The 12,176-nt window shown below is 36.5% G+C and overlaps 1 protein-coding gene across 1 annotated transcript in view; it reads right to left on the bottom strand.

The window, feature by feature from the left end:
* Zpld1 (zona pellucida like domain containing 1) overlaps nt 1–10,825 on the bottom strand; it is a 58,724-nt gene extending 47,899 nt beyond the window's left edge. Inside the window, exons 1-2 of the mRNA XM_028867554.2 lie at nt 10,778–10,825; nt 10,492–10,594 (exon numbers count right to left, since the gene is read on the bottom strand). The gene's annotated coding sequence lies outside the window, so the exon portion shown is untranslated. The remainder of the gene's footprint in view (nt 1–10,491; nt 10,595–10,777) is intronic.
* Nucleotides 10,826–12,176: the final 1,351 nt, after the last annotated feature.

Genomic DNA, 12,176 nt, shown 5'->3' with positions numbered 1-12,176 from the left:
ACCACTGTTTTTAAAGTGCTGGAGACTATAGTTGCTTAATAAAGAAAGATGGCTCTTGACAGAATGTCTAGACTAAAGCTCTATATTGTTTATTTTTATTATGCCTGGACACTAGAGGCAACATATATATATGAAAATGAAAATATAAAACCTTCAACTGTAACATCCATTATTATGCACATATATATTCTTTAACATAAAGTGTCCTTGTCTTGCTAAACAAAGAATAAAACCCACCATGTAGTTTCAGAATAATGCCTCAAACAAAGAAGGAAATGTGTGTCACCATCAAGAGCACATTGCAAAATTTTATGTCTCTGAATGTGCTGATGTATACCACAAGGAAATATGAACGCTAAAGGCTGCTCCTATGAGAAGAACCTACGCCAGCATTCTCTGACCCAGAGGGAGTGTTCATTTATTTCCTTCTGCCACTTCCCTCATTTGACTGTCTGCTGAGGGTTTCCTCAAGTCATCTAGTGATTAACTGATGCCCAGTGTTTAGTTTAGAACATCTATTCTGGTACCTTAGTTTGAGGGGAGTAAAGGAACTGACAGATTAAGATAAATCACCTTAAAAGCTTTTTTTTCCTTAATAATTCAATGAGTTCTTTTGAAGGATATTTGTATATTTATTCATTCTGAAGGAGCTTTGACGCTATGCTACTATATTGACTTCCTCCATGACATGAAGTATAATCATAACCAATTAATAATAAAATGATAATTTCACTGATTAGCATAATCACTTCTAAATAATTAGACAATTGACTACTAGAATGACTATTAAAGAATGAAAATATTTATACTATCTTAGTAGAGATGATTTACATAATATTTACCAGAAAGATACATGGAAGGCATCAACCAGAAGGCCACTTGGATGAATTATTCCAGCTGACTATAACCATCAAAAACTTATTCTTGCCAACAATACTAAATAATGGAAATATAGCCGCATGCTTTGGTTAATCCTTGACTAACTCTATAAGATTTTTTTCACTATTTTAAATTTCTGTGTTAATCCATTCACTGTTTGTTTATTACAAATAATTATTAAACATTTTATTTAAGTGTGAGACTCAGAGTTCTTGAGGTGCAATGATGAGCAATTAGGCATGGTCCTGACCTCCACAGCGTTTATAGACTCAAGAATGTGTCAGCATCGTACTAACAATCACATGCGTGAAAAGGTGTTTAAAAATGCAGTTGGTGATGCTGGAGAAGAAACGTAAAAGGTCCTTTGAGAAAGTCAAGTGGAATAACCTGGCTTAGCTGGGGATATCAGGAAGGGCTGGTCTGAGGAGTCGAGAGTTTAGAACTAAAGGACTGAGAGTCAAGACTGGACGTGCTCACTCCAAAACAAACAGTTACCAATGACTGTAAAATTATGGGTTTGGCATGTAAAAATGAAAAAAAAAGTTTTTTAGATAAATAAATGAATTTAAAAAATTTCAAACGAATTAAAATTTAAACTTAAAATCTGGAAGGATAAATTGGGGGATTCATATATTTGATTGAATATTAATCCTTAAAATCTTGCAATGTATTTTCTAATACATCAGTGTATGCCATGAAAAATGTCTCATGCACACAAATGTTGTTCTGGCAAGACAACATATCAGGCAAAGGCACTTGCTGACAAACCTGACAATCTGAATTTGAAACTGAGACCCACATAGTATAGAAGAAACAGAATCTTACAAATTTCCCTTGGACATCCACATACCAAGCAATAGCGCGCGCACACACACACACACACACACACACACACACACACACACACACAAGTAAAATTGTTGTAAAAATTTTATACTAGATATAATTGTGTGTGACAGTTACATTGGAATTAAACTCAATGAGAGTGAATTAGCTTGAATTGTGTCCATGTTTATGTAGTAATGAACCCAGTAACTAGAATAATGGGAAGACTATTGCTGCAGGTTGTGGTAATTGTGGTTGAAATGGTTGAAAGGAAATGCCAGTGTGGTGTGATTGGCATTAGTATATACAGTATGTGTTTATGCTCTTAGAATGTTTGGGGTCAAAGGTAAAACACTTTGGCTTTATCATCATTGTATTAACAGAGGTAAAGATTCTGAAAATTATTTAGAGTATATGATCTAGGTGCAATTAAAGATTCCTTATTTAAAAAAAAATGTAGTCTAGTTATCTAATAACTTTCTCCTAGCTTCCAAATGATATTAGAAGGTATGTTATCTATTTCCTGGAATGTGATATATATGTCATAATTATTAACAAAACTTTGTATAAACATAACAATGGGCTGGAGTCTGTCTCTCTTCTATGCTCATCATCAATGTGGTCAGGCAAAGTCACAAGATGGACTTACATCCATCACCTCAAGTATGAAGTGTGGGGCTACAGAATGATGTCAGTCTAAAAGGAGCCTACAAACCCAGGAAGCTTTAACAGCTGCAGGAGGAAGATCACCTGTGCCCGTTAGCTAAAGTTAGACACTACATCAGAAGGCACCGGTAGCCTGCTTTCTCCTTCCTACCATGACAGTGGATGAAGCTAGAGATGGCACACCCAGAAGATTCTCATATTTACTTTTCATTCTAAGAAAGAAAATCGGGAGGAAGCCCCCAGCCTACTCCTCTCCACAGAGCTAAGGAAAGCATTATTACCCTTTCACTTTGGGATGGTTTGATTCTTCCTTCCACAAACAAAAATGAAATAAAATAGTAAAGTTTAAATTAGATGAGGAAATACATTGCCATTGGCTGTGTGTGCTTATTTACTGTCTCCTTGCTGTGACAATTTTGGCATTTTTCCTTAAATGGCTTGGGGAAGCAATATTCACAAAAATAAAACAGGCCACTGGTAATTTGTGCTAATACTTTATTTTGCCTAAAATACACATTTAGTCCTGCTCTCATTACTGTACCCGGGTTCCTATATTATTTGTTAAGTTGTTTCCGGGGACATAATAATAAGGTTTGTGGCCTCCCTCTGCATAAATAACGGGGAGGCAAACAAGCCACCTTTATCCGTTAGGCACAGGAATTGATGGCAAGTGACTAAACGCATGACTGTGAAGAATAGTCTGAATGAAGAGAAGTAAAAATCAGCTGCCAGAATATTTCTAAAACTCAAAACTTGGCTGTTTGCAAACAGCACACTAACATACATGTGATGAAATGATAATGAGAAAAATGGGATCCCCTGAAGTTGCAGCTATCTGGAGCATGTATCACTTTACACATACATTATTTCGGGTAAATGTTGACATCAAAGAGAATCTGAAATTTAAATCTCTATATTTATACTTCCTTTCTATGTTTTTATTACATTTATTCAGTGTGTGTATGTGTTTGAAAGAGAGACTGTGTATGTGTGTGTGTGTGTGTGTGTGTGTGTGAGAGAGAGAGAGAGAGAGAACTTTGATGAAGTTGTCATTTTAAATTCAGTTAAAATGACAACTTCATCAAAAAGAAATAATTATTATTCCAGACTTTTAAGTAGCAACTATATTTCTCTTTACAATGGGTCATCAAAAAATAAGTGTGTGAACTGTACAAAATGTTAACGATTAAGTTATTTCAATGTTGTATATTTGAAATGTCTCATATGGAAGCTCAAAAGTAAATAATCTCCAAGTAACTCATTCTGCAGCATCTCTGGCACACTGCACCTTCCTTTACCTCTCACTATTTATTAAATAAAGACACACATGATCTAATTAAGTAAATATCTTTTATAATGATGTCACACAAGTTTGCTTATGGCAATTCATCCTTTAAATAGCTGAGCTAGACAAAGAGGAAGAAATTAGGCTAACTTATTTCCAGGATCAAAGTCAAGATTGTCAAGGTTGGTATAAAAGTTCAACAAAGAAGAGGGGTATTACCTCTTAAGTTAGCATATGAGGTTTAGAGTCTGGATAAGATGAGCCTAATCCTAACAAAATTATAGTACTGCAACAGCCAGAGTTGAGAATATAGAACCTAACTCCAGACATGACTCTCAGCTCCTGTCTCATTAACAGCAGTGGCTTTGAGGATCTAAAGGACCAGCCCAGCTCTAGACTTAGCTGTGGGCCACAGCAGGTGCAATAAGCTCTCCAAGTCAAAGAACTCAGTGGCAGGCAAAGTGACCATGGATGGAAGTGAGCACAGAGATGGCAATGTTAGGCTGTGGATCAGACTGCAGACAATGTTGTATTATAACTAGGCTACTGGCACACGGGACAAATTTAAACATAAATCATCATAGACATTGAGATCTCTTCTTTAGGAGAATTTACTTGACAGTATTTTGGTGAATATTCTACTAAGGACAATGTGAAAACAAAAGCTTATTATGAGAAAAATGTGTCTATAAGAAGACACATAAAAGATGTCACTGGTGATAAACAGGCAATTAGTTGCTAAATGAACAGCAGTAAGCATTGGCTTCACTCCATTCACTGGACAGCTCTCTTCAAAGTCACTTTACAAGTGCTACAAGAAAAAGAGCAAAGACTGGCTATTAAAACGACTACACTTGCTTGTTTCTTGGGTCCATTTGCTTGGAATATCTTTTTCCATTCTTTTACCCAAAGGTGCTGTCTATCCTTGATGGTAAGTTGTGTTTCTCAGATGCAGCAGAAAGGTGGATCCTGTTTTTTAGTCCAACTTGTTATTCTGTGTCTTTCTATTGGGGAGTTTAGACCATCAGTTAATATTTTCCATGTGTAGGAGAATCCCCTGGATAATGTACTGGTCTCCACCCCACCCCACCCGTGAAAATGCAAATTCCCTAAAAAGAGAGTCTGTGGAGATGTCTTAGTGAGTAAGAACACTTCCTGTGAAAGCAAGAGGACATGAATTCAAATCCCCAGATTCTCTGTATAACCCAGGCATGGTTCCTTATGGCTATAATCCCAGAACTCGGGGTCAGAGTCAGGCAGAATCCAGAAGTTCAATGACCAGCCAGCCTACCACAAATGGCAAACTTCAGATTTATTAATAGACCCTATATCAAAAAATAAGGGAGAGGGATAAGGATAAGACAGGATGAAGAGATAAATGTAATCAGAATATATTTCATACATGTAAGAAATTGGTAAGGAGTTAACTAATTAAAATGTAAGCTTGAAGGTGATACAGGAACACATATAACATGTCCTTCTGTCCTGTAAATATGCATGCACACACACACACACACACACACACACACACACACACACACACACAATTTTTAAATCCTTAGATAATTTTAAGCAATGCAGATTTCCATCTCTCTCCCAGTGGTTCTAGCAAGCTTCCAGAGCTAAGACCCACTGAGATAAGACGAACAAGATTTTACTATAATTCAGATTCCCTATCTCTATTTTGAGTTGTTGTTTAAAGTTTTTTTAAGATTTCTTTTTATTTTTATGTATATTAATGTTTTGCCTGCATGTATATATATGTGCACTGCATGAATGCCCACGGAGATGAGAAGAGCGCATTGGATGCCCTGGGACTAGAGTTATAGATGGTTCTGAACCACCACCATGTGAGTTCTTGGGAACTGAATCCAGGTCCTCTGGAAGAGCAGCCAGTACCCTTAACTACTGAGCCATCTCTCCAACCCTTAGGGGTTTTTTTTGTTCTGTTTGGTTTGGTTTGGCTGTTTGTTTTATTAGCAAATAAACTTTACTTTTACCCAGAGTTAGATTCTGAAAGCAGCAGTTCCAAGAAAGGGCAATACTCTCTATCATCACAACTCAACAGCACAACCTGCCAGAACACTCACACCTATGGAACTACTGGGAATATATTTTTATTTCTTTGGTATATTTCTGATCAAAAGTAAAAGCCATTGAGTCAAAATCATCCTTATAGGGAAACAGGTGGAGAGATTTTTTTTTTCACCTCAGGTTCTTCTCCAGTGTAAATCTTAAATGATTTTGATTTCTTCAGACCCTGACAACTCACACCGAGCTTCAAAATTCTATTTTGTCTACCTGATCATGTCAAGCCTGTCACTAGTGCCCTTCTCCTTTCCGACATCTTTCAGAAGAAAGCCCCAACTCTGCGACTTTGTGATCTAGCTAAATAAACAAATAAATTCTAACCTGTCCAACCCCAAGTTCCTGTTTCCCTTCCTCCATCCTACCTACTCAAGGATTCTTACAGCTGCCAGAGATAAGAATCTATCCTGTACATCTTCATCCTGGCTCACTTTGTTCCCTCTGTATGGAGTTATGAAAGCAGATACTCCTGCCCACCCCACCACCACAAGAATGTCTCTCTCTGTTCCACTCTTGGGAGTCTTTTACACCTCACTCTTCTTTCAAGACATTTCTCCATCAATGCACCTCCTTTCTTTCTAAAGCTGACAGTGTCTTTTTCTGTGTTCCCAGAAAAGGCTGTGTCTTATTCTAAGCAGTAGTCCTAAAATTGTACTGCATTTGATTGAGAATTTCTTGGTTCAGGTTAATTCTTTGTTGTGAGATGTTTAACATCATCCTTGGCTTTTAGCCATGGTATGCCAGGTAAGCTCCCCTACTCAAGCTGTGACTCTCAAAAGCTCTCCAGGCATTGTTGACCATCTCCTACGAACAACAGTACCCTTGCTGACCTTTGTTTTCCTTCCTAATAAATCCATAAGCTCCCGAAGAATAAAACTGTGCTTTCATCTTTGTTATTTAGGAACTAGCAGAGGACAAGGTGGGCTACAGACTCTCACAAACTCTTTGTTAATGAATGAGTGTCTTGTAACCCTGGGAAATGTGGAAAATTAAATGAATCGATGCTTATCCTTGTTAAGACAGTACTTTAGTGTTTAGACGTTCCATCACTAATGGAATTAAAGTTTTCAATTTCATCTAAGTGTTATATTGGGCTAATGTGCCTTTAATATAAAAAGAAAAAAGAAATGGAATTTGTCATATACAAATTGATTTAAAATTATGTCAATTCATAAAAAAGATGAATTAAAAATGACTTGAATATAGTTGATAAATTGATCCACTTTTTAAAAAATATATGATTAGTATGTTCTGTACTTTGATTAATTGACTCACTTAAAAAAATTCTTCAACTAGTATTTCTGGTGCCTCATAAACAATATCAGTACCAGCTGAAAGAACACTCAAATGTAAATAGCACTATTTCTTACTAAGTCTTTTCTCTCTATTAATAGTGATGGCATGCATTTTGATAGACTTATAAAGCAAGGATTTTAGAGACCAGAAATATATAATTGCACTATAATTTTAAGATTTACTCAAAATAAATTTCTATGTAGAGCTTTCATGTCAGAATTTAAATCCATGAGTGCAAATTCATACGAGTTCCAATGATAAATGAATTCCATGAATGATTTTAAAAACCTACAAAAATTAGAATTCCTAAAATTTGCAAAAGTGTTATACCTTACTATATGTAAATTTTCATAACTTGCACTTGAAATAGAAAAGTTGGCCATGACTTTTTTTCCAGCATCATAATACTTCTTATCTAATAGAAGATGATTTAATATGAAGGTGCGGTTCCTGAGGTACGAATATTGCTGTCCTGTGGCAGAATGACAGCATGCTTAGCTGAGGCACAGGCGGGGGTATGGCTGGATACTTCTCAGATAAGCACATTGAACAAACCCTCCGGCCTGAGGTAAAATAACAAGTGATGTTCGCTCCCCCCGCCCCGCCCCCCCCTCTGTCAAACGATGCAATTTTATATCCAATGAGGGTCATGTCAGCAAATGCTTCAAGTAAGCTTTCTTTTACAGACTCTTAACTTCGCAAACAATAAAGCCACTCATTTTCTCTCTCAGCTTTCATTGAGCAAAAGTCAAAATAAAAATATCTCTTAGGGAGTGGATCTCTAGAGTCTGAATTCTTTAGACACAGGGTGACAGAAACTGCTAAGCTAAGTTATCGAGCTTCAGCTTTCGTGTCCTATAAATTGATCAGCTTTGGGGTTCTTTTAGTTTGGTTCCATTTTTAAGTGTTATTTAAAAAAAAAAAAACAAAGAAAAGAAAATCTTAAAGACTTACGTGCATAATTTTCTACTATCTTTTACCTTAGCATATTATTTTGTGAGTTCTAAACAAACAATGTTTTAAATCAAAGAGTCACTCAACTATGACCAAATTTTGCCCATAACCTACTTTTTGTACGGCTTATGATATGAGCAATTTCCACAGTTTTGAATGTTTAAAAGAGAAGTAAAACAATAACCTTTCATCTAAAAATGCAAAAGCTACATAAAATTCAAGTTCAATATCTATTAATACAGTGTTACTGGAACACAGCTTATTTGCATGTACTATTTTCCATGGCTGCCTTTGAGCTACAGTGACAGATATGAGGAGTGGAGACAGATATTTACAAAAAAAATGAAATATTTCCTATCTGGCCTTATATGGAGGACTTCACTGAGATGACAAAAACAATATATGACTATTTACACAAAACTTCTAAATACAGAGTTTAGCAATTATATATATATGAAAGTTTAGTTCAATAAATATATTTTATTCATTTGTTAGTAATTTTTGTAAATTTCAATAAAGGCCACTGGTCATTAGCCTCACCGTGATTTTTATTCAGCATTTGGAACAGCAGTGTTGAACTAGCAGGGTGGCTGGGCTGCTTCTTAAAGGTACCTCTTTTCCTCATCACTGAAGAAATGGTAGTGGGATGCTCTCTAATTTCTCACTTGACATCACCCTAGACAGCTCATCAAAATGAAGAATAACTCTTAAGTTTGGAAAATTCAGCTTAAGGCTCTACTTGGCTGTGTCTTGGCAAAGCTACAATATCCACTTCCCAGCTAAACCATTTTGCAATGAAAACAAAATGCAGCAAAGCAGACCCAATTTATTGTCTTGACCTAGTTTACATCCCAGTTTAAATCCAGAAACACAATGCATAAATTTGGTAAATTAGCCAACAACCAGAGCTTCTTGCAAGCAAGTATTACTAACGGGTTTTTAAATAATACAAAGTATTATCAGTCGATCCTAATGAACTTAATGGTGCCCGGGCTCTTGAAAGGGTTATAAAAACACAAATCTTCGGTTATTTAAGGTTTGATGCCATAGCTGAATAGATTATAACCCAAGCATCTGCCCTTGATTCAACTGATCAAAATCTATCTTTAAAATACAAATTTCTAGAAGTTAGCTTCAGTTATTATCTATGTATCATAAGCCCTATTTGAGAGGAAAAATAAAGCTTAAATGTCTTGAAGTGTGTAATTTACTGGAATGTCTATCCTGGTATTGTTACTGTACTAGACAACTATTAATAATAATGGCTGTATTTCAAGGACATTTCAGAAAATTTTTTAAAATAAAATTGCATACAGCCTATTTCCAAATTTTATATTTTCCTACATGTTGTTATTGTAAATAAGAATTTTAAAAATCACTTAGGGACATTAAACACTTAAAACTAGAAGCCATGACTCAAGAATTTTGAAATGTGTCATACTAGGAAAGGCCAGTGGTTGAAAAGAAAATAAAGACAGATTTTCTCTTATGTATGAAAAGAAATCCTAGGAGTTTAAATTAATTCAACCTCCTTGTTTTTGTTGCAAATATACTTATATACATATTTGAACCAACAGTTAAAAATTGTTTTACTTTAACCTGTAAAGTGAATTTTATGAAACTTATGAAGAGAAGCTGAAAACAATAGGATTATTGCCTCAAATATGGACCTAAAGAGTAACACTGCTTTAACACAAAAAAAAATCTAGTTCTGGTAAAAGACACAGGAAAGGAAGGAACCTTCCAAGAAATAGAAATCAAAGGTATCCCATCAGTCATGGATAAGTTCTCACAGGTCATGTGAGATTCCAGGTTAACACTTAACAATGCAAAGCTGGTAGTTAAAATTATTTTCATTTAGAAGAAAATCAAGCCACAATTATTTTCAATTATCATATCATCTTTGTAACTAGAGATGATGCCACCCATATCCAGCCAGCTTCTCTAGTGCATTGGATCCTTGGTAAGAAGTCTCCATTATAAACTGTCTGTTTCCTTCCACTATCCGAATATCTCTGGACTATATCAGAATGGGAAGGGAAAGGGACTGGAGTTTATACCCAAAGTATGATGGTGTGGAAATCCTACACAGCTTATGATCTCAATGCCCCCACACACAAAAATAAAAATAAAAAATAATTAAAAAGATAAAGAAACTGCCGAAATAATTGGTCTCTTTTCAAATCTCAACAAAATAATCACAAAGAACTGCAGCGCGCGCGCGCGCACACACACACACACACACACACAATCTCATTTTGTATCTACCTTTCTGTAGTGAAATACAGAACTTTTTGTTTAACTTCCTTTTGCTACTTTTCCATGTTTCCCGGCCCAAACCCAAACCCATCAATAGAACCAAAAACACTTTCAAGAGTTTTACTAATGGTTGTCCTGTGTGAGTAAAGAAAACATTATTAAATTCAAAGGAGTCTTCCATGCTCAGTCAGAGGCGGCATGAGCAGCCACTCTGAGTGGCTTTCGTGCTGGGCACTTACCCAAGTCCCTGGATCTGGACAGTCAGCTATCCTCCATGTACCTGGTTCCCTGCATGTGACAGTGCTCAAATGCCGACCAAACTTTTTCAGAAAAGATTCCAACCTTCAAATGAGAGAAAGGTGGCTCGTTATGAAAAGTCTTTTCAAAGAAAGAAAAAGCTGTGGGTTTTTAGACGAGTAGAAATGCTTCCACGGGTCTGAGATTTTGTGAGTCTAATCATCACCAACATGAAACCTGAGCGGATTTCAGTGCTCATTTCAACTCTCGGGCTCCTTTTTTCCATACTTGCTTTTGATCTTCTATTTTACACTGCACAGAAGTCTTGAGTGGTATGTGTGAAGAGAGCCTTGGTCAGCCTGATGAGGGAAAGCCTGCAGGTCTGGAGAAGAAAAAAAAATCGTAAAGTAAGAAGTTAGCCCTGGGGTTGAATCTGGAGATAATCTGCTTGACTGTCAATGTCCTGTTGTGCTTCATGAAAGATTCCTGGCCCTTTCAATGCTACATTTCATGTAGTGATGAAAATGAGATATGGAATATCGATGTGAAAACTGGTCTGATTGCGGTAATAATGACTAAGAGAATGTTAATGCAAACAAATCAAACAGGACCCAATTGTGAAGAAGCCAGACACTCAACGAGCTGTATAATCTCTACTTTTGTTTAGGGGCCTCCAAACAATTCCCACCCCCACCAGCCTTGGGAGCCTTGCACCCAGCTAACAGTCAAATAAGCATTCCATTCAGATTGCTCCTATGCTTTGTCTTTGAAAATAAAAGTGGGGCTCTGAGACTCAGATGCTTTGGGGATGCCTTTCAAGACACTTCAAAGAAGCCATGGCAAAGCTTTACTTTGTGTCCTGTTATTCCCAGGGATAACTACACAGGAAGATGAAGTTCATTGTGTTGACTTATTGTGTTGACTTACAGCTTTTTATCTATACTTTATAACAGCTCTCCTGAAAAGGTGCAATACTCAGCCAGTAATGCCACTGGCCTATACCTGTATAATACTTGTTTTATTCAGTTGGCTCAGAGACTATTAACAACATTTAAGTTCTCGTTTACCTCCATGTTATAGGCAAGTTGCCTACAGCTATTGTGAATTGGGATTGAAGCTCAAGAGTTCAGCCTGTTTAAGTTTGTAGCCAATCTTCAGAATCTAATGCTTTCCCTAAACAGTAAGTGATTTCAAAGCTAATGTAACCAATGAAAAATGACAGCCCAAGGCTACTCACACTGCCTTCTACCTCATGTTTAATGTTCAGAAAGTTTGCTGTTTTCCACACTAAGCAAATCCAGGCTCTGTTTTATAAAGGGGTGTCAGATCTCTAAACAAGCTTAATATTCTTCTACATGAGTCAACAAGAGGTACAGAAATCTATTGATTATTCAGATTCTATTAACATAAACTTCCTTGAAGGGCTAAAGGTATAGCTCAGAGGTAGGGGACTTGCCTGACATACACCACATCAGCATTCAATCTTTAGCCCTGTAAAGCAAACAAATACATACATATATAAGCTTCCTTGCAATTTTGGAATTTATTAAAAACATAGACAGAATCGTAGAAAACCCACTGTAACTCTAATCATAGTGACAGGGAGAATCAGCTTTTGTTCATCTCTGGAGGCTCCTGCAGGTCTGCCTGTATACAGTGAGGCTTTTGAGCCAGGTGTTTCCAAGAG

The sequence above is a fragment of the Peromyscus leucopus genome, chromosome 12 (assembly GCF_004664715.2).
Source record: "Peromyscus leucopus breed LL Stock chromosome 12, UCI_PerLeu_2.1, whole genome shotgun sequence".
In the NCBI taxonomy this organism is placed as follows: domain Eukaryota; kingdom Metazoa; phylum Chordata; class Mammalia; order Rodentia; family Cricetidae; genus Peromyscus; species Peromyscus leucopus.
This window is presented reverse-complemented; position numbering and strand designations above follow the sequence as displayed.